This window comes from Balaenoptera borealis (genome assembly GCF_965194805.1).
Source record: "Balaenoptera borealis genome assembly, chromosome: 12".
NCBI lineage: Eukaryota > Metazoa > Chordata > Mammalia > Artiodactyla > Balaenopteridae > Balaenoptera > Balaenoptera borealis.
This window is the reverse complement of record NC_138869.1, coordinates 70,657,967-70,682,128: the sequence shown is the minus strand read 5'-3', so window position 1 is coordinate 70,682,128 and position 24,162 is coordinate 70,657,967. Positions and strand designations below refer to the sequence as shown.

The 24,162-nt window shown below is 35.8% G+C and overlaps 1 protein-coding gene across 7 annotated transcripts in view; it reads left to right on the top strand.

The window, feature by feature from the left end:
* FKBP5 (FKBP prolyl isomerase 5) overlaps positions 1 to 24,162 on the top strand; it is a 100,280-nt gene that overhangs the window by 6,715 nt on the left and 69,403 nt on the right. The window lies entirely within an intron of this gene.

Below are 24,162 nucleotides of genomic sequence, written 5' to 3'. Positions count from 1 at the left end.
ATTAAACAATGCTTTAATAATGATGTAGGAGAAGAAAATTACTGACAGTCTTTTGTCTCTACATATATGTATCTATGCTGCTTCTCTTTGAAGGTTCATGGCAACATATTTCTGTTAGAAGAAACAAGATCCTGAAAATAATTCAAGGCAAACTGCCAGCCAGGAAACTGCTTTATTTTGTTATCCTGTGTAAGTCACCTAGGGAATGAGACTGATACCTAGCGATAGCATCCTGGGAATTGAAGGTAGTGATAATTCCTGTTAAGAGAGTTGCACACCTTCAGTGTGCTAGGTTTTGCACAAACGTGCAATCTTTACTGTCCTGGAACTCACCAGACAAAGAAGAGGCAAACAAAGCTGATTGTCATTTTTGGGTGGTGTTTATAGTAGAGGGAAGGATTGGTGCTTGTAAACCATATAAACTAATCTTGATCGTAGGTAAGTGGTAAATCTAAGGTGGTGAATTTGATGCTCACTGTTAGTTTTAGGGCTGCTGTAGAGTGATTTGCTTTAAATTAAACCTATTTAAATCACAGTTTAAACTATGTCAGTTGTTTAAAACGTTCAGCTTTTTTCCTCGACTTACTATTTTATATAATCTTAAATATGTGTTCTTCACAATTTAAGATTGGGCATTATTTATGGATATTAATTTTTTAATTAGTTTTTTTGCATCCACATAAGAAATTTGCTTATTTGGTTATTTACTAGAGTGGAATATGATTTGAAGTAACAGAATGACTAGCCAGCAGTTTCAACAAATTAATCATTGATAACTGGGGATAAACATTTATGTTGCCTTTACTAACAAAAACCATACATTTATATGGTCTATATATTTTTCTTTAACAAATATAAGTTCTTTGAAGAGAAAAATGACAAATGTCCAACTCAACCAACATGGATAAAAGGATGACTTTCTCCATTTAATGAACATATTCATGTTCCTCTGAAATGACAGGGCCTTATCTCCCTTTCATATACACTAAATTTCATTGGTCTGTTGAGCATGAATAAGACATTATTTGAAAAGTTTTTAGAATTTTGCTTTGAGTTGTCAAACCCTAACTGCAGATAGAACTTTAAAAATATCTGTAGGTAGCCTTTTTTTTTAGACTTTTTTATTATGAAAGTTTCAAACGTACACAGAACTGGAGAGAATAATAATGAACCTCCATATACCCATTCTTCAGATTTATTAATTATCAACATTTTGGTTAGTGTGCTTTTAAAAACTGATACATTCTCACAAATATTGTAAAATAGTAGTGGTATTAGTGTACCAGATTTTTCTCTCAATTTTTTTCAAAAGTTTTGTTGTAAATAGAGAAACCTGAAAAGCAGTGTGTTTTAACTCAGAGGCTTAACTTTGGACAATCAGTAATTATGAACCTATTTTTATTCTAAGTTCCTTTCTGTCAATTCATAGCCTGGAAAAGAAAGATTAATTTTTTAGCTTTTTATTTATAATAAATTAGTCCAAATATTCTAATCTATAGAATAAGGTAGTACTGTTCATCTGGTAAATTAGATTATCTTCAAAGTGTAGTGTCTGAGGAATGCTGTTGTCTAAATGTTTTGCTGTTACTTTCTCTTTCTCTAAAAACTCAGTCATTGCTGTGCTTTTTTAGGCTCCAAATCTGTATCTTATGTCTAAACTCCAGGCCTTGCAAAACTGAGGCCCAAATTTTCGCTTATGTCTTGAAACTAAATATGTTTAAATACCATCTCTGTAGCAACTGCACACCAACACCCCCTCTCTCCACCCCCAGTCAAAACACTTCTCTTCCTGACTTGCCTCTTTAGCTGTTTGTGACACCATTATTCTTACTGGTCATTTTTTACTCTTCCTTTGCTTCTTAAGCTCAGTGAGTCACTAAATCACTTTGTTTTTAAATTTATAATGTCTTTTTATCTTTTCGTCCTTTTTCATTTCCACTCCAGTTGTCCTAATTTGGGTAACATGTTAGCGGGAAGTTATCCCTAATCTATAATGAACTTCATACATATCAAAATTAAGATATGTTCCTAAAGTAAAATAGAGCATTTTCTTCCCTTTCAGAGAAGGCTTCAGTCAGTCTTATAAGCAAACACATAATTTTTAAGGGCTAGGAAATCATTATATTTAAACCAAGGTGATAGAGACGATTTCCAAATCACTCAGCTCAAATAACCTGGTGAATGATGGCCAGCAGGGCCCACAGTTTATCAAGGGATATAGGCAGCAGACTTTCTTGGACCACAGAAATAGCCCAGAATGAGTTCCTTCCAGCCCAGAATATCTGCAGGTGCTTTGCAGTGGGGGAAATACTGAGTGTATATAACACATTTTAAGGACTTCTTGTGTTTTTATGGTAAAAATAAAGATCTGTGGGTTTACCCGAAAACCCTTCTATTCCTTGTGGCATATCTCCTGACCAAGATAGTTCTTATCAAAAAGCCATTATGCCAAAAGTGACATGATACTCTTACCTCATTACTTTCCCTTCTTTTTACAGGCTCCTAGAATTGACGTTTGTCAGAAAGATAGGAAACTGAGGTTAGTTGGGAAGATATAAAATAGAAATGGGAAAATAAGTGATATCCATTCTACTTCCCACTGGCAGTCGTCCACCCTCCAGTGGTCTTGGGCCTGAGTCCTTTACAGATGGATTGTAGCTTATCAACTTGGCTTGCTTTTGGTCAGCTTATGGAGCTCTTTCTTCTTTCCACTCTTCTGGGAAATGTTTGAATTTCCTCCTGGTAGAAATCAAGACCCAATTTAAGATTACTGACTTTGGGGATAAGAGAATAAAATTTGATATTGTTTTAGATAATCCAGAATATCTGATTATTTTCTTCTATGGGAAGTAGGAATAATATGGGATTCTGAGATGCTTATGCAGAAATTAATTTAATAGTTATTAAGAGTAGAAAATGGAAGAGAAAATTACACCGTTTCTAGGAAGCCTAGTATAGTAGGCGTAGACAGGGATGAGATTCAGGAGTGTTGCTACATGATCTTGGGCAAGTTAAAGTTACTTAAACTTACTGAGCCTTATGTTAATTGTAAAATGAATGGGTTGGATTAGATAGTGTTCTAAGGTCTTTTTGCAGCTCTGAAATTCTAAAATGAGTGGTTTTTCAGGGGAAAAACTCCTGATTTATATACTCTTCCTAGTTAATGATTTTTTCAGTGATTGTTTCACCTACGTATTTTTCTGTTTCCATTAGAAGTTAGGAAAAGAAATAATTAAAGGAATCAGCATTCGCAAAATGAATTAGATTTTAGTGTTTTCATTTATCTACATCTCTCTACTGGATTTATTCTGGACTCACTTTCACCTTCTATTTGTGTCCACTCTCCTGCTTTTCTTGCTTTTTCTTAACTTTGCTATACAGTGTGACTTTCATCTCCCTTTTTTTGCTGCTTCTCCTTGCTACTGGTTTTTTCTAGCTGTCCATTGCCCATATTTCATTATGGACATGGAATTCGCCAAATAGACCCTTGAGTCTGAGCTACTGATAAATTAAATTTAGACATCCTAATAGTTGTCAGGATTAGTGGGATCCTTCTACTCTGTAATACAGAAACTAGAGAGATGAGTCCTAGGGTAGAGGGAGTGGGGGAAGCCTGAAGGGAGAAGGAATGGGATGGAAGAGTTTCCAAGGATTATTTAGATATTTTGATTTAAAATATAAGTTAAAATCTTCCTTGAGTTTTGATGATGGTGGCTCTGCCTGTGATATCACAGTTTGGTCCTGAAGTCTTAGTGCACTGTGAGTTTCATGAGGGCAGCAGCTGTGCCTCTAATTCTGAATCCTTGGTGTTCAGCATAGTGCTGCAGAGTAAGTGAAAGTTGAACTGAGTTGTTGTTAGGACTGATTCTTTCTTCAGGGTGTTTTGTGGTTGGCTGGAGATTAAGATTCTGGTTAGACCCTTAAGTAAGACTGTCAGCACCACTTTGTGATATGGGACAAGATATGTAGCTTCTCTCTAAGCCTCAGTTTCCTCATCTATAATAATGGGAGGTGCAGGCAGTATTAATACCTACCTAAGGGTTGTGAGGAATAAATGAGACAATGCATATAAAGTACTTAGGCCAGAACCTGGCATATGTCTTCAATAAATATTAAATGCTATTATAGTTTCATTAATAAGCACTTTTGTGTTCCAGATAATAAGTTCTGTTCGGTGCTAAGTAGTGTTACAGGATAAATAAGCCAAGATCCTGTCCTTAGAAAAGATAGAACATGTGCACAAAAGATAAATAACAACCTAGGTCTTGTGGTAAGTGACAAAAAGGAGTGGTTTACTTAAGGTCTCAAGAGGCAGGAATAATTGCTAAGCAGGTGAGAACTTCAGGAAGGTGACAGAACTCCGCCTAAGCCTTGTAGGACTAGTTAGCAAGTTAGGAGGACAGGCTCCTTGGAGCCAGTTTGCCTGTGTTGGAATCCTGACTCTGCTACTGTGTAATCTTTAGCAAGTTACTTGACCTCCTTCCTAGGATTGTTGAGAGAATTAAATGAGTTAATACATGTCAAGTGCTTAGAATGGTGCCTCAAACATGGTTAGAGCATGATAAATTGTTATTATAAATTGAAAGAAGGGAGAAAGCATTTGACAGAACACTGAGTGACAGTGAAGGGGAGATATAGGTTTGTCTGCAATGGTGAAGCCAAATGGACTGGAGGGAATAACCTGTTGGAAAATAGTGAGTGATTATGTTAGGGCAGAGTTATGAATGATTAAGCCAGGGAGTATGGCATCTTTTCCATATGTACTGGGGGAACTTGGGAAGATTTCTTGGGTTATTTGTAAAGCATTCTTGTGTGTTACAAACAACATTTCTAAGTCTGTATCTCTAGCATTTCTCACTATCTTTCCTGATGTCAGTATAACTGAAACTACTATCATACTAATTTTGACAATGAAGCTCATGATCCTCTATTCTGAACCATTATGCCTCTTTAATTTGTCCATTTGTTTTTGTAGACATGTATTTTGGGCTTTCTCTTTTTCTCTCCATATTCTAGTTGTTTACATAATTCTTATTCCTTTTCTCCAGAGTTTAGTGGGTTTCCGCTATTTTCCTCTCTGTCCTCAAAAATCCCAGTCTAGATTCTAAATCACCAAAGTCATAAAGTAGAAAGGGCCAGGGAGAGGGAAAAAGGGGGAGGAAGGTAGGGAAGTATGCTCTAGTCCACCAGTCTTATTGTACAGATGAGGACGTTGAGGTCCAGAGGAAGTAAAGTCAGGATCCACAGCTAATTAATTAATGGCCTGTACCTTTTAGAGCTAAACTAGGGCTGCTTTTTTACTGTCATCCTAGTATGATTCTTAACCATCTGGGTGGGAATTACAGTGGTATTACCAATAATCTTTCTACTAACAGCTGTCAAACACCAAGGTAAGAAATAATTTTACTGCCAGGAATAATGTGATAATAATTCACTCTGTTCTTAATGAGAAGCCTGTGATCACACTTCTTGGACAAGCATTACTATTCTTAAAGTAATATTTAAAGCCAAGGCTCCAGGGCTTCCCTGGTGGCGCAGTAGTTAAGAATCCACCTGCCAATGCAGGGGACACGAGTTCGATCCCTGGTCTGGGAAGATCCCACATGCCACGGAGCAGCTAAGGCTGTGCGCCACAACTACTGAGCCTGTGCTCTAAAGCCTGTGAGCCACAATTACTGAAGCCTGTGCACCTACAGCCCGTGTTCCGCAACAAGAGAAGCCACCGCAATGAGAAGCCTGTGCACTGCAAGGAAGAGTAGCCCCTGCTCACCGCAACTAAAGGAAACCCGTGCGCAGCAACGAAGACCCAAGGCAGCCCAAAATAAATAAAATAAATTTATTTAAAAAAATAAAACCAAGGCTCCAAAATGTGCTTTAGGAACAAAAGGGTTTCTTTCTTTTATTTTTAAGAGTTGTAAATTATAAATATAATAGTGTTGTAAACATAAATATCATTCTCAAAAAAAGTGGACTTCTGTTTCTGTCATGGTGGAACACAGGTTCTTTTACAGAGTGATTGATAGTCCAGTAAGATTAGCATGAAAAGTTGGGAACTATTGTACTTTCACCTCACAGCCCCCAGCCATGTACTTCTACTTGTACATAGTCTCTAAGTTTACATCTGCTTTCGTCTCTTACATTTTACCATATGCCACACATAATGGTGAGAAACTTATTCAAGCATTGTTTCCTTCTATATTGTTTTCCTCCCTAGATGCAATGTGGTAGAATGTCTTTTATAAAACCCTAAGCTTAGTGTCTGGATACTCTAGTTGCTCAATAAATACTCCCTTCCGTTTTTACAGAGCACGTAATTTTTTCTCATTAATGTCAGTTCCTCATCTTCAAATCACTGTCACACTACTTTTCTTCCCTTGAAATGTCTTGTTTTAACTTTGACAAGATGCTCTCCCTGCATTTTGAAAATTTGTGTGATGTACAAATACTTTTTAGTCACTTTAAGCATAATTTTGTCATAAAATTATTTCACAGCTGGTAATCTTTTCAGGTTCTGTATTCTTTCCCATGATTAAAGAAAGAAAAAGTGGCATGAGTTACATAAAAATACCCTAGACTTCTCTGCTCATCCTGCCATATTCCTTAAAAAAAAAAAAAAAGAAAAGAAAAAAAGACTTCTAACTGGATTCATTTTTACTGAAATACTTATTTTTCTTTATCATTTTCAAACACTGTGAAGTTGAATTGTATAATACACAAATATCTACGCAAAAGAATTTTTTCCATGTCCTCAGTGCTTTGTATCAGATCACTTAGTTGTATTTCCCATGGTTTGGTTTCTTTTTCCTGTCTTCATTTTTCTGAAGGGAGAAGGGATTTTTTTCTCTCTTATGATCTGTGACTTGTTTTGTATTTAGATGATTACTCTTTATAACAAATTTTAACTTCTATTTATGCTATTAGGGGGGAAGAGAAATACTTCAAAATTAAATTTTAGATTTCTTTTTTGAGGGCTCTGTGTGTGTGTGTGTGTGTGTGTGTGTGTTTCTCTCAGCCCCTTTCTTCAGATAATATATAGGAGTTTGTTTCTGTTTTAAAATTTTTTTTATGTTGAACTGTTTTATTGTTGTTTGAAAGAAGTCTGTTAAGCTATATTTTATGAGTGGTTACTAGCCTTTCCTTGTAAATTTATATAGTAATAGTACTATAAATTCTTCTCTATATAACTATATGTTATATATACTATATATAATACTGTATTATATATGTTATATATATAATATAAATATAGTGTATATTAATACTATATACTATGCTGTATAGTATATAATAATACTATATAAATTATATAGTAATTTATATAGTAATACATTTTGCTGTTAACTTCATCCTTAGAATATTAAGTTTTTTGTAATTTAACTTCTTTGGGTATGTCTTGCAATTCTCATATGTTGAGAGAGAAAGGAACAACTGGTTTTTGTAACTTTTATATAAATTATTTGGCTGTCTTCTTCCATTTATTATCATTTTCTATTTATGGCTTCTAAAAGTGAAGAGCTTTAATATTATGCATTTTTGTAGACCGTAGTCTTTGTTACAAAATGTGTTCATTTCTCTTTTCCATGTTTAATATGACTATGCTTAGGTTTTCTGTTTAATTCATGGTATATTTTTGTTTAGTTTTTGGCTGGATTTGTCAGTTTGGGTTGTAGTTTCTTTTCATCTTTGTGTTGTTTTTGTTCATTTTCTTAATATCTCATTTTATCTCCACTTAACAAACTTTTTGGTATTACCATATACTGAATATTTTCATATGTGTGTGTGTCTATAGTTTCTAAACAAGTGTGACCGAGTTTCCCTCTTTTCTTAAGATTCCTAGGCTATTTAAATATTTTTATAGCTGTTGTCTATTTTGCATCTAAAATGCTGATAACAGTAAATAAGATTTTAGTACACTTTATGTGAGTTAATTTTTTATGACAATCTAGCTTTGCCAGACCAATTTTGTTAGTAAATTAAAAACATTTAAAAATTACTAATCCTCCTAATCTAGTGTCCCTCATTTAGTAATTTGTTTTGATCCTTGTGTCATTTTATCAGTCTTTTATTTTGAAAACTTGCCAATGACTTTTCTAAAAGTGAATCATGAATTATGTGAAACAATTAACTTTGAAAGGGGAAAATAAATATACATTTTAGGACCTACATTTTATATAAATTGGATTAACAGATTATTCAGTGATGTAAAGATATAATCTTTTAAATTAAGTTTCTTTATACTCTATATTCTATTCATTGAAAAGATTTGATAGCTTGTAATTAAAACTAAAAAGGCAAGAAACATTAAAAACAAAGTCAGAAATTAAGCATAAATCACTTGAGAAATAATGAGCAGGATGAGGGAGTGGAAAGAAATCTTTACAGCAATAATCTGAGGCAAAATATTTTCTGTATTTGAACATTAAATTTAGCTCTGAGCTTCCTGGCAAGCAGGAGAAAAAAGGAAACAGGATGGGTTTCATAGTTATTGTCTGATAAAGAAAGCTTATCAGTTTTTCATGGGAGAGAAACTTTTTCTGAGTTATGTTATAAAAGGAGGTTATGTGAATTCTTAATAAGGAATATAATTTATATTTCATTTTATAGCTTAATTCCTGCTATTGCTGTGTTAGCTGTGATATACCATTTATATGTACTGTAGTTATATTTGGTCATATTAAGTTCACATCCACTGTTGTCAAGAGTGGAAATACCATGGCTAGGGTGTGTTTATGTATTGCCTCTAGAATTGTAGCCATTGACGAACAGGAAACTGAAAGCTAAAAGTTCAGGAAATGTATTGTATTTAGACTTTGTGGAAAAAATATATATGATACTTAACTACTGAAATCCATGGCTGTTTGAAGACTGAAAAATTTATGTGTGCATTTAGTTAGAGAATAATATTATGGATTCTTATAACAATGCTGTCAGATGCTTAAATATGATAATAAATACAGTATGCACATTGTGTGCCAGGAAAATTGTGCAATGCTAGAAAAAATGCAGTGGATTATTATATGTGTTCAGCTATACTCTCAAGAAATAAAACAGCTGGCACAGCAGTTGAATTCTTCAAGGATATCTTATTTTCAGAGAATTACAGAGTTTTGGTTTTAGTTTTAGTTCCAGGGAAGGAGAGGTCCCTGTTTTACAAGACAGTCCATTTCACTCTTAGGAAATTCTAATGGTTAAGTTTTATTTTCTCATATTGCATTGAAGTTTGTTCCCCTATAATTTATTAATATACTCTATAGTTTTCTTAGTGTTGAAAGGAAAATGGTTAACTGATAAAAATTATTATTTTTTTTAATAAAGGTGATTTTTAAACAATATTTATTTATTTATTTTGGCTGCTCCGGGTCTTAGTTGTGGCACGTGGGATCTAGTTTCCCGACCAGGGATCGAACCTGGGCCCCCCTGCACTGGGAGTGTGGAGTCCTACCCACTGGACCACCAGGGAAGTCCTGATAAAAATTATTTTAAAAGTTAAATATATTTCAAATGCTTGGGTTTGGGGGTTTTTTTGTTTGTTTTAGGATTGTGGCATTTTAGGTGCCTCATGAAATACTACCTGTAGGAGCTTTATTTTTGAAGTTGTTTAAAAGATTTCTGTCAGAGGATAAGTGATTAACGTATATGCTGCGTAACCTGTATTTTCTTACTGTTTCTGTACTTAGCTATTTTAACAGGATGTGATTTATATGGTTTCAACATTCTTTGAGACAGCATCAAGTTTTAGTAGCTTTTTAGAAATGGGAATTTTCTAATATTGTATTTTTGTTGCTGTTCTGTTTCAACAAAAGAGATCAGTTATGACTGTTTTCACTGCCAGTTTTGTGATTTGAAGTTATAGTCACACAAAATATTCAGGGACCACATTAAATGAGAATTCTATTTATTACAAAGTTCTTTTAGGAAATTTAGCTGTATTATATGTCAGCACTTATAATCATTTTAATAGCCTCATTAAAATTAGCCGCTTTTCAGGATTGATTTGGATTTGGATCTGCTAGGGTCATGTGTTCACCTCTGAACTGTTGGGGTGGCCAAGGGGATAAGAAGCTCTGACTGGCAGAGACTGGGGATTGGGCCCACCCCAGGAGGTAAGGAGCAGTGATTCCCCCGTGGAAAGTCCCAGAATGCTGTTTGCAGCAGAGGGTGGAATGGGCTCTGGGCTGACAAAACAAGGAGTCTTGACAAGGCCAGACCATAAAGGGCCTGGTATAATGGGTTAGGGGGTTGGACTTTAGGCAGTAGCTGATCTGTTGTTGCAACAGAGGGTTCTTTTCAAGAACAACTTTTACTTCCTTCTTATTGTATATAGTACATGGTTATTGTAGAAGAATTTAGTAAGTAAATATAAATCAATGAAGAAAATAAAAATTTCCTATAATGTTTTTTTCTTTTGAATTTTCTTAGCTAATTTCCCTTAAATTTCATTTAACATCTAAATTACTTTTTAAATTTTGTTTATTTGAAATGGTGCTTCTTCAAGTGTTCTTTCACAAATTGTGTTTCTGTTAACTTTTTAAATTAATTATGAAGGAAATAGGAGTTAATAACATTTAAAGCCTTTGTTTTTGTTTGATGTAATTATTCTATTAATTTGTATCTATTTTATGGGAAACTGTAGGCATAATAGGCATAATGAGAACACAGACCTGGAAGTCAGAGTGGTTCTTACAGGGGAAACAGGAAAAATGGAGCAGGGACTAGGTCTGTCTTGTTCACCATTATGGCAGTATCATCAGGCACGATGCCTGACACATAGTAAGTGTTCCATAAATAGTTGCTGAATGAATGGATGAGTTTCTCATTAAGCACTTTGAGTAGCTCATATTTCCTGCACTGTGGATAATCAAGATCAATTATATTCATCCAAAGTTAAGAGTCTTTGCTGTGCTCTGCCCTTTTTTAAAAATGAAAATTGAATAAATTGATTATTTTTTTAAAAGATACGTATGTGTGTACGTACATGCACACACACACAGTACAAAAAGTAAAAATCCCTTGTTTCTTCCCCTGAATTCCATTCTCCAGAATTTGCTACTATTAATGGTTGGTATATTTTTTCTAGATACTTTCTTGCATTTACAAATGTATATGCATTTTCTTCATACAAATAGAATAGTAATTTACACTGTTGTATAACTTGCTTTTTCCCCTCTTCATGCCATTCTTAAACATCTTTCCCTATCAATTCATATATAACTGCTTCTTTATTTTTTTTATTTTTAAAAATTTTATTTATTTATTTTTGGCTGCGTTGGGTCTTTGTTGCTGCGTGCGGGCTTTCTCTAGTTGTGGTGAGTGGGAGTTACTCTTTGTTGTGGTGCGTGGGCTTCTCATTGCAGTGGCTTCCCTTGTTACGGAGCATGAGCTCTAGGTGCGCAGTCTTCAGTAGTTGTGGCATGCGGGCTCAGTAGTTGTGGCTCACAGGCTCTGGAGCGCAGGCTCAGTAGTTGTGGCACATGGGCTTAGTTGCTCCACGGCATGTGGGATCTTCCCGGACCAGGGCTGAAACCCATGTCCCCTGCATTAGCAGGTGTATTCTTAACCACTGCGCCACCAGGGAAGTCCTGCTTCTTTATTTTTAATTGCTGCATAATATTCCATTGTGGAGATGTATAATAATAGTCAATTAAGGAAATTTCAATTGTTCCCCCCCTTTTTTTTTAACCATTACAACCATGTTGTGTTTAATATTCCTTCCACATATAATTTTGTTTTCTCCTGTGAGAATATCTATAGGTAATTTCCCGGAACTGCCATTGCTGGGCTAAAGGATATTTGCACTTAACACTTTTTATAGATGTTGGAAAATTCACCCTTAAAGATAGTATACTACTTTGCACTCTCATTTAAGGATATGAGGTGTTATTTTTTGATAACTACATACTTTCATTTTGTGGATTAGAAGGGTTCAGCTTTTGAAGATGAATCCTTATGGTAATTTGAGTTGTCAGAAGATGATGGATTAAGTCATATATTCCCACTCTCTGACATAAGCAGTTGAAGTCAAGTGAAAGATGGTGGACTGTACTCTATACAGACCTATAGTGTGCATTGCACTGATCCAGATGTGGAAGATTTGAGTTTAGTTTTATTATGCTATTATTATGGAACTATTTTAAGTCCTTGAACTGGGGTGTGTACCGTGTGAGAGAGGTTTACTGGCAGTATGTATGTACAGCATGAATAGAAGGGAGTAGGCTGGAGGTAGGCAGGTCAGCTGGAGGGCTGTGGTGACTCAGGAAGGAAAGGAAGAAAACCCAGAATGTGGTGATAGCTATGGAATTGGAAAGTAAGATAGTAGGAAACACAATGAACAGTTGGCAGGTCCTGTTGATTAAATGGAGAAAAATTAAAGTTGTAGGAGAATAGCCAGACAATACAGATGATAAAGTAAATGGAGAAGGAGCCAATTTTGAAAAAGTGAATTTTCTTTAAAAAATAGGGATATAAAAGGGTCCTGAAGTATTGAATATCTATAGCCAGGCAATTTGGGAGAGATTAAAAACAGGAGAAGGGAAGAGGGAGAAATTAAAACTAGATCTGGAAGTTATCTTAATAGAGGCCATATTTGAAATTAAGAGTGGATGAGTTCTGGTATGAAGTGGTTGACAGGGGAAAAGCTGTTGATTGAAAACTACATTTTGAAAAGAGATACTTGCAATAATAGGAGATGGGATGAAAGAATGATCAAGGAAAGAAGAAGTAGGTAATCTGAGGAGTAGGAAAAGAATCAGGAGCAATGTTACTGGGAGCTCACCTTCATTCTTTTTCTCTACATATGATACTGTATTTACTGGATGTTTTCCAGGTAGCCACCATGTTCTTTCTTTGGTGTAATACCTCAGAAAATTTTGGTGTGAATATTTTAAAGATGGAGGCAGTTTTATTCCTGAAGTTGACTATTATACTTGAAAAAAACTCTTGGAAAAGTAGTTTTGGTGTCATGTGCTATGTTCCTTCTAGTTTCATAAAATCTTTTCATCTTGTTTTAATATCTGTGGGTCTAAAACAAGAAAAAGTACAGCTTATATTTGAATAGATAAAAGTCCAGATACCTCGTGCATTTTAACTGACCATTTTAAAAATGTTTCCTGGCGATTGAAACTTGGCTAATAACAAATGATAAGAATGCATATCTTTTTAGAAGAACATAGCGTCAATTTAGAGTACACTATATTGGTGCTTGTCTGGATGGAGCCTATTCACTGGAAATAATCTAGAATCAAAGCCAGGAACCTGCAACTTCACTTGAGTCAGTGTGTGAAATGGTTCGAGTGCAGGCTCAGGAGTCGTTCTGCCTCGTTCCACTGTGCGCTAGCAATATTATGCCCCTGAATTTGGCCATCTGGAAACGCTAATAACAGTTCCTATATCAGGGTAATTGAGAGGATCCATCCTGGAACTTATATTCTAGTAAAGAGAGATGGGAAACTTACAGATAAATACATGTGCCGGGTGGTAAGTGGAGGAAAAAAAATGGTAGGATTGATTGCCATTGTTTCTTGCTCTTTTATATTGGGTAATAGGGAGGGCCTATTTGTGTTTGAACAGAGACCTGACGGAAGTGAGGGAGCAAACTATGCAGCTGTTTGGAGCAAGAGTTCCAGGCAGAGGGGACAGCAAGTGCAGAAGCCCTGAGTAGGGGTATATTGAAGGGTACAGCAAGAAGGCCAGTGTCACAAAAGCAGAGTGAGTGAGAGGAGGAGCAATAGGAAATAATTTCAGAGATAGCCACTGACCAGCATGTGGGGTTTTAAGCATAAGAAGGACTGGGTTTTATTCTGTGTGAGATGGGAAGCTCTTGGAGGATTGCCAGAGAAAAATTTTTTTGAAGTCAGTCTGATTGTCACTTCTTTTCTTTAAAATGCTTCAGTTCTCTATTTCCTTTGGAATAAAGTTCAAATGCCTTATTCTGGCACACAAGGTCCTTCACAGTCAGGCCTCTGCCTATTTATTTAGCATCATCGGCCTCCTTCCCACATGTACACTTCACTTTAGCTAAATTGGATTACGTGCAGTTCCCTGCATGGGTCACGATGATTTGTGTCTTTGTGTTTTTCTACATGCTGTTTGCCCTGGGAGAAACTCTCCTCCTCAGCTCCCATGGTCATTGGCTCTGTTTTAGAGGGTCCTCTTTGTGTTCCCAGAGCACCCTGTACCTTGTTCTGTCACCGTTCCCTCCCCTAGCCACTTTGTACTCAAGCCACATAGTCTTGGAATGTGCTGTGTTCTTTTACCAGCCTTGATTTTACTCTTGCCACACCCTTGCCGGTTGAAATTATGCCCACCCTTCAAGAGCCAGCTCAAACACTGCCGTCTTTACTTTATAAACCTTTATAAACTGCTATCTTTTCCCTACTCTCATAAATACTTCATAGCTCGGTTATACTTAATCATAGTTACCTTGAATTAAAATGTTTCTTTGCCTTACCTCACACAAAATCCTTGGCCTTACTCATTTTCAGTTTCCATTGTAGCCCCCAGGATAGGGTCTTGTACAGATTTCACGTTCAGTAGATGCTCCAGGTATGCAGGATTCATATGATAATTAGAAAACTATTGGGTTTCAAGCTGCTAAGGACCAAAAGCAGCAAAAATGAACAGTTAAAGTGAGATGCCTATTAAATTAACAAAACAAATTTATTATAACATAATGTTGATGATGGCCTGATTACTCTGGTTCTCTCATATATTTACTACTAGTGCCAAAAACTAGTGCACCCCTTTTGAAATGTAGTTTGGCAGAATGTATTCAGGCATATAAATGTACATGTTTTTTGAGGTGGTGATATCACTTCTAGAAGTCATCTTCAGAAAATAGCACAAACTAGAATAACAATTATAATAGCTACCTCTACCACTAATGTTGATAGTTTACTATGTGACAGGCACCATGCAGAGCCCTTTACATGCGTTACTTAATTTAATTCTCAGAATTCCAAGAGGTGTGAATACTGTTAACCTCATGTCATATATGGGGAAATTGAGGCACAAAGAAGTTAACTGACTTGCCCGAGATCATACAGCTGCTATGTTGTCAAGCCAAGATTCCTACTAACAGAATTCATACCCTTAATTATATGATATGGTAAAAGCCTAGGCACAAAACTCTTCACAGCAGTGTTACGTAGAATAGATAAGTTGGAAGCAATGTATATCATTAATTATGATCCATCCATTCAATAGAATAATAGAAAGCTGGATAATAGAATAGATTTATTGAAATAAAATTCACATAGCATAATATTCACCCCTTTTAAAGTGTACAAGTCAGTGGTTTCCAGTATATTCACAGAGTTATACAACTATTACCATTATCCTACTTCAGAACACTTTATCACCCCCAAAGAAATCTCATACCCGTTAGCAGTCACTCCCTATTTCCCCGTTACCCTAGAAGATCACCAGTCTATTTTCTGTCGCTATAGATTTGCCTATTCTGGACATTTCATATAAATGGAATTGTACAAAATATGGCATTTTGTGTCTGGCTTTCATTTAGCATAATATTTCATGGTTCATCCATGTTGTAGCATGTTATCAGTACTTCATTGCTTTTCATTGCTGAATAATATTCCACTGTATGGATATACCACATTTTGTTTATCCATCATTAACTAATGAACATTTGGGTTGTTTCTACTCTTTAGCTATTATGAATAATGCTGTTGTGAACATTCATGTACAAGTTTTTGTGTGGACATGTTTTCATTTTTCTTGGAATTGTTGATCAAATGATAACTGTTTAACTTTTAGAGGAACTGCCAGACTGTTTTCCAAAGCAGCTGCATCATTTTACCTTTCCACTAGCAATGCATGAGGGTTTCACCTTCTCCACATCTTTGTCAATACTTGTTATTATCTGTCTCTTTGCTAATAGCCATGCTAGTGGGTATGGAGTAGTATCGCATTGTGGTTTTGATTTGCATTTCCCTGATGACTAATGATGTTGAGCATCTTTTCATGTGCTTATTGGTCATTTGTAAATCTTATTTGGAGAAATGTCTGTTTGAATCCTTTGCCCCTTTTTTAACTGAGTTATTTTCTGTTATTGAGTTAAAGGAGTTCTTAGTATATTCTAGATACAATCTCATTATCAGATACATGATTTGCAAAATTTTTCTCCCATCCTATTGTGTTGTGTTTTCACTTTCTTGATGGTGTCCTTTGTAGCACAAAAGTTTTTAATTTTCATGAAGTCTAATTTATCAATTTTTTTTATTGCTTTCAGTTTCACATAAGAAAACATTGCCTAATCCAAGGTCAATGAAGATTGACCCCTGTGTTTTCTTCTAAGAGTTTGATAGTTTTTGCTCTTACACTGAGGTCTTTGGTCAATTTTGAGTTCCTTTTTGTATACTGTGTGAGGTGGGGTGTCCAACTTTGTAATCTTTTGCATATGGAGATCCAGCACCATTTGTTGAAAAGGCTGTTCTTTCTCCCACTGAATTTTCTTGGCACCTTTTTCAAATATCAGTTGTCCATAAGGTTAAGAGTTTATTTATCAGCTCTCAATTCTATTCCATTGATCTATGTGTCTGTCCTCATCCTCGTACACACTGTCTTGATTACTGTCACTTTGTAGTAAGTTTTAGAACCATGACGTGAGTCCTCCCAACTTTGTTCTTTTCAAGGTTGTTTTGGCTATTTTATTCTGTTTGCTGTGAACCTATAACTGCTCTTAAAAATAAAGTCTGGGGCTTCCCTGGTGGCGCAGTGGTTGAGAGTCTGCCTGCCAGTGCAGGGGACACGGGTTCGGGCCCTGGTCTGGGAGGATCCCGCGTGCCGCGGAGCGACTGGGCCCGTGAGCCACAATTGCTGAGCCTGCGCGTCTGGAGCCTGTGCTCCGCAACGGGAGAGGCCACAGTGGTGGGAGGCCCGCGCACCGCGATAAAGAGTGGCCCCTGCACTGCGATGAAGAGTGACCCCACTTGCCGCAACTGGAGAAAGCCCTCGCGCAGAGGCGAAGACCCAACACAGCCAAAAATAAATAAATAAATAAATAAAATTTTTTTAAAAAACTGCTTTGTAAAAAAAATAATAATAATAAAGCCTGTTTTTAAAAAAGACCTCCTGAATTGTAATGTTGGGATTATGGTGAATTCTTTTCTCCTTTCTTTGTTTCTCAAACTTTCTGTAATATATAACTATATAATTTTAAAATTTTAAGTTTTGGCTAATAGAATACTTTTTTTTAACTCAAGAGGCAACTCTTAGCTCTGTAGCTAAAAACCAAAGTTACCTAACTTTCCAGGAAGAATGTATGAAAGTGAAGAGCTGGGGCATAACGTTATGGTTAGAATGAGCCAGTCTCAGATTTAACACTCAGCTGCATGAATGCTCCTTTCTGTCGCCAATCAGTTTCCTTCAGTTTCTTTTTCGCCTTCTCACTCTCCATTAAAAGCCCTCCCTCACATGCTAGCTAAGACTTTCCTCAGAACATTTAGGTGAAATTTTTGGAATCTGGCTAGTCTGTATAATTGCCATTGAGAAATGGAAAGAATTGTGATTGAGTAGCATGAGGGCAAGGAGCCAGATAATGCAGTCTGAGCCACAGAAGTCACTTTGATGAAAGGTGATTTGGGGTGGGGGGGAGTCATCCAAGCAGAGCTCTTTATGGCCTTCTCTGCCCTTGTTGTGTTCTATCAATTTCTTTGCAGCTGTATATGTTGTTTTCTTATGAAATCATATGCTGAGGGCAGAGATCTGCAGGTGGTGCTAGGGCTAGTTAAAAGTTTAAATAGACACACAGAGAAACAAGCCACGTGACTTGGTGACAGCCTGCTCTTCCTATGTTGTTTGTAAGTAACACTACAGAGTGTGCATGTTCTAAAGTTTGGGGGCTTTCTTTCCAGTTGAAGCAGTGTTAAAATCTCAGTTTATTATTATTTTTTGCGTATAATAGGTGTCCATTTGAGGTTTGTTCCAAAACAAAAGCAAGTTTTACAGACCTGCTAAAGACTGTTAATACCAGTGTCAACCACAAGCCAACTTTTTTGTAGCATTATGACTTTGAAGTATTAAGATGATTAACAATGTATATTTTTAGTTGAATTAATCAAAGGAAGGGGAAAACAGTTTTTAACTCAGATTTTTAAAAATTGTGGTGTATTTATTAATGGCATTTAGAAATGTAAAATCATAATGTTTTTATTCTTATAAGGCTTAAACTTATCATTTTCTTACATAGATTAAAGAAAAAATGAGATACCACAATTATCCAAATTTCCAGAAATATGCACAAAACCATAGTTTTGACTGCTGTTTTAAGATCAAGTACCTGCCATTTTAGGAGAGAGATGTCTTACTGTCAGTTACAGGCTTTGACTTTTGTATTGTCGTGGAAAAACTATATCCTTCAAATTTCAGACTGTCAAAATTAGTTCTAAATAATGTTTATTTTATAAGATCTTTTCTTGCCACTTGAAATTCCATTCATAGTACTTGTGTCTTTTTACTGTTTCTCCCTTTTTCTGGCTTAAAAATATACTTGTGGGCTTGTGCTTCTGGCCAAGGTGGAATAACAGAGATTGGATTTACTCTCTTGGCTGTAATCACGTAACTAACAAACAAACAAAAACCCCAGAAATACTATATGAAGTTTCAAACACTGCGCAACTGGCAGCACAGGACAGTGATTCCCAAGAAAGCAGAAACAAACAGATGAACCCTACAATTATCCTAGCTTACTGCCTGGAGAGAGTTTCTAGGCTGCAGCATAAGGAGGGGAATCCCAGGCAGAGCCCATCCGTCTCCCTAGTTGAGGAGACAGAGCTGGAGGCCAAGGAGGCTATAGTTTGGAGAAGAGAGAGCTGCACAAGGAGGAAACTCCAAAGGTCTGCAGAGAGTCTCCCTTAAGTCTTCATATGAGTAGTGATTAGTACTTATGTTGTGTGGAAGCTACCTGAAGCCAGGAACCACCCAAAAGGAGTAGAGGGGATAATCCCTGATTCTTTTTCAGGGTTAAAAATAGTTTGTGTTCGCACCAGCCAGAGGAAAAAACCTCATAAGTCACAGAACATTGGGTAGAGTACTCAGAGGGTATTGCCCCAGCAGTGGTGCAAATGTAGCCCTAAACTATAGACTGCGGTGATCCCTTCTAACAAAGCTTAAAAATAGACCTCAAAAGGATCAAACTGTTTCCAAGTAATTTAACTGCATCCCAGAACAAAGCTCAATATGTATAGTTATACAAAAATATCTAGCACTGTATTATCAAATAACAAGTGTTGGTGAGGATGTGGAGAAAAGGGAACCCTTGTGCACTGTTGGTGGGAATATAGATTGGTGCAGCCACTATGGAAAACAGTATGGAGATTCTTTAGAAAATTAAAAATAGAACTACTATATGATCCAGCAATTCCACTCCTGCGTATTTTTCCAAAGAAAACAAAATACTAATTAGAAAAGATACATGTACCCATATGTTCATTGCAGCATTATTTACAATAGCCAAGATATGGAAGCAACCTAGTTACCCATCAGTAGATGAAAGGATAAAGAAGATGTGATCTTTATACCATTTGTGACAACATGGATGTAGAGGGTATTATGCTATGGGAAATAAACCAGAGAGAGATAAATACTATATGATTTCACTTACATGTGGAATCTAAAAACAAAACAAATGAACAAACATAACAAAACGGAGACAGTGTTATAGACACAGAGAACAAATGGGGAGTTTCCAGAGAGGAGGGGAGTAGGGGGAAGAAAGAAATAGGTGAGAGAAATTAAGAGGTACAAACTTCTGGTTGCAGAAAAAAAATGAGTCAAGGGTATGAAATGTACAGTGTGGGGAATATAGTCAATAACTGTAATATCTTTGTATGGTGACCTATTGTAACTAGACTTATTGTGGTGATCATTAGACTTATTGTGATGATCATTTTGAAACATATAGAAATACCGAATCACTGTGTTGTGTAACAGGAACTAACATAGTGTTTTAGGTCAATTGTACTTCAAAAACAAACTCATAGAAAAAGAGACCAGCTTTGTGGTTACCAGAGGCAGGGGCAGGAGGAGGGGAATTGGATGTAGGCAGTCAAAAGGTATAAACTCCGAGTTACAGGATAAATGAGTACTAGGGATGTAATGTACAACATGATGAATATAATTAACACTACTGTATGTTATATAGGAAACTTGTTAAGAGTAAATCCTGAGAGTTCTCATCACAAGGAATTTTCTATTTCTTTAATTTTGTATCTATATGAGATGATGGGTGTTCACTAAACTTATTGTGATAATTATTTCATGATATATGTAAGTCAAACCATTATGCTGTACACCTTCAACTCATACAGTGCTATATGTCAATTATATCTCAATAAAACTGGAGGAAAAAAATACCTAGCTCTCACCAAGGTAAAATTTACATTTGGCCTCCAGTCAAAAGCATCAGACTTGTAATGAAGCAATCAATGAGGAGGAAAATTAAAAAATAGAAACCGACCCAGAAATGACACAAGTGATAGAATTAGTGGACAAAAACATTAAAACAGTTTTGGCTATATGCCATATATTCAAGAAAGTAGAGGAAAGATTGAGAATGTTAAATGCAGATATAAAATATATTTAAGAGACCTAAATTGAACACCTAGAGATGAAAACTACAATGTGCAAGATGAAAAATAAACTACATGGGATTTACAACAAATTAGACAGTGCAAGAGGAAAGATTAGTAAACTTGAAGCCATAGCAATACAAACTATCCAAAATAAAACTCAGAAAGGAAATAAAGACTAGGAAAAAATGAATAGAGCATCAGTGAGCTGTGAGACAACTTTAGGTGGCCTAATATACATGTAATTGTAGTCTCAAGGAGAGAAGGAGGTTCAGAAAAATTTTTTGAAGAAATAATGGTCAAAAATTTCCAAATTTGATAAAAACTATAAATCTAGAGATCTTAAAAATAAAAAGAGGAAAAATGGAACAAAGAACAGATGACAAATAGAAAACAAATAGCAAAATGTTAGATTTACACCAAACTATATCAATACTTATATTAGCTATGAACCATCTAAACAATCCAGTTAAACGGCAGAGCTTATTAGATTTGGTAAAAAAGCAAGACTTAACTGCATGTTGCCTACAAGAAACCTCTGATACATAGTAAGATACAAATAGATTAAAAATAAAAGGTTGGAAAAAGATATTCCATGCTATTACTAATCAGGAAAGTTGGAACAACTATATTAATTTCAGAGAAATTAGATTTTAGAACAAAGACTATTACCAGGGATAAAGAAGGTCATTTCATAAGATAAAGTGGTCAGTTCATCAAGTTGAATTAATAGTACTAAATATGTATTGTACCTAATAACAGAGTTTAGAAATACATGAACCAGAAATTAATAGAACTGAAAGGAGAAATAGATCCACAGTTATAGTTGGAGATTTCAATACCTTACTTCTCAATAACTGATTGAACAAGTAGACAAAAAATTAGTAATGATTTAGAAGAGTTAAAGATTATCAACCAGTTGATCTAATTGACATTTATATGACATTCTACCCAATACAGCAGAATACACATTTTGTTCAATTGCACAAAGAACATTTACTAATAAAGGTTACATTTTGGTCCATAAAATAGTATCAATAAATTTAAAATTACTTAAATCATAAAAAGTATGTCATTTGACTGAAAGGGAATTTAATTTAAAATCAGTAACAGAAAGATACCTGGAAAACCCCTAAATATTTAGAAACATACTTTTAAGAAACTCATGGGTCAAAGGAAAAAAAAAAGATGAATTTAGAAAGTATTTTGTACTGATTGAAAACGCAACATATCAAAATTTGTGGGAGGTAGCTAATGTAACGTTCAGGGGAAAATTCACTAAATACCTATATTAGAGAAAATGTAAGGTTGCTCATCATTGTCCTCAGCTTCTACCTTAAGAAACTAGAAAAAAGGAGAAAATTAAACCCATAGTAAGCAGAAGAAATGAGTTAAAGATAAAAGCTGAAACCATGAAGTAGAAAAACAGTAGAGAAAGCTAATGAAATCAAAAGCTGGTTCTTTGAGAAGACCAATAAAACTGATAAACCTTTATCCTGTTGGATCAGGAAAAAGAGAAGACACAAGTTATCAATATCAGGAATGAAAGAGTCAACAAAGCCGCAGATACTATAGTTTTAAAAATGATACATGAAAGAATGGTATGAATTACTTTACATCAATACATTAGACTCTTAGTTGAAGTGGGCAGATTCTTTGAAAGACGCAAGATACCAATGCCCACTCAAGAAGGTTTGAATAGCCTGAGTAGTCTTATATCTATTAAAGAATTGAATTTCCCCAAAGAAAACTCTGGGCCCAGATGACTTCCCTGATGAATTCTAGCAAATATTTAGGGAAGTCATAATACCAAGTTTATGCAAATTCTTCCATAAAATTCATGGAGGGAATACTTCTTAACGCATTCCATGACAGTGGCATTGTCTTGATACTAAAACCAAATACATTGCAAGAAAAGAAAGTTACAGACCAATATCCCTCATGAACATAGTTGCAAAATTCTTAACAAAATTTTAGCAAATTGACTCCAACAACTTATAAAAAGATAAAATACAATGACCAAATGGGATTTGTCCCAGGAATGCAAGGTTGGTTTAACATTTGAAAATCAATATCATGTACCATGTCAATAAAGTAAAAACAGAAAACCATATGATCAACTCAGTAAATTCATATAACAAAATCCAACATTAAAAACTCTCAAAGAACTAGGAATAGAAGGTAACTTCCTTAATCTGATAAAGAACATCTATGAAAAACCAATAGCTGAAATCATACTTAATACTGAAAGACTAAATCTTTCCCTTCTGAGATCAGGAACAGGCAAGATGTCCATTGTGAGTCACCACTTCTATTCAACATTGTACTTGAGGTTCTAGCCAGTACAATCAGACAGGAAAAAGAAATAAAAGGTATCCAGATTGGAAGAGAAGAAGTAAAACTCTTTATTCACAGATGACATGATTGCCTATGATTTCTAAGAAAAAAGAAAGAAAAAGCTACTAGAAAAATTAAGTGCACTTAGCGAAGTTGTAGGATACAAGATCAATACAGAAAAGTCAATTATATTTCTATATACTAGGAAATGAACAGTCAGAAGTTGAAATTTTAAAAGAATACTGTTTATAGTAAAATTAAAAATATTCAGTACCTAGGATAAGTTTCCTAAAAGATATATAAGACTTCTACACTGGAAGCTATAAAATATTACTGAGAGAAATTAAGGAAAACCTAAATAAATGAAGATATATTGTGTTCAAGGATTGGAAGACTCAATATATATATTTTTTTAATATTTATTTATTTATTTTTGGCTGTGTTGGGTCTTCGTTTCTGTGCGAGGGCTTTCTCTAGTTGCGGCGACCGGGTGCCACTCTTCATCGCGGTGCGCGGGCCTCTCACCATTGCGGCCTCTCGTTGCGGAGCACAGGCTCCAGACGCGCAGGCTCAGTAATTGTGGCTCACAGGCCCAGTTGCTCCGCGGGATGTGGGATCTTCCCAGACCAGGGCTCGAACCCGTGTCCCCCGCATTGGCAGGCAGATTCTCAACCACTGCACCACCAGGGAAGCCCGGAAGACTCAATATTGTTGTCAGTTTTCTCTAAAGGTATAGATTCAGTGCAATCTCAATCAGAATCCCAGCTGGCAATTTGTAGAGAGTGACAAGCTGGTTTTAAAATTTATATGGAAATGCAAAGGTCCTAGAACAGAAGAACAGAGAGGACTTAACACAGAACGGAAAATATGATCAATTAATTTTTGAGTATGGTGCCAAGTCAATTAAATGGAAATAAGTTTAGTCTTTTCAACAAATGGTGCGGAACAATTTGAGATTCATATACAAAAAACTAAATCCATACCGTATATCATATATAAAAGTTAATTCAGGGCTTCCCTGGTGGTGCAGTGGTTGAGAATCTGCCTGCCAGTGCAGGGGACACGGGTTCGAGCCCTGGTCTGGGAAGATCCTACATCCCACGGAGCAACTGGGCCCGTGAGCCACAACTACTGAGCCTGCGCGTCTGGAGCCTGTGCTCCGCAACATGAGAGGCCGCGATAGTGAGAGGCCCGCGCACCGCGATGAAGAGTGGCCCCCACTTGCCGCAACTAGAGAAAG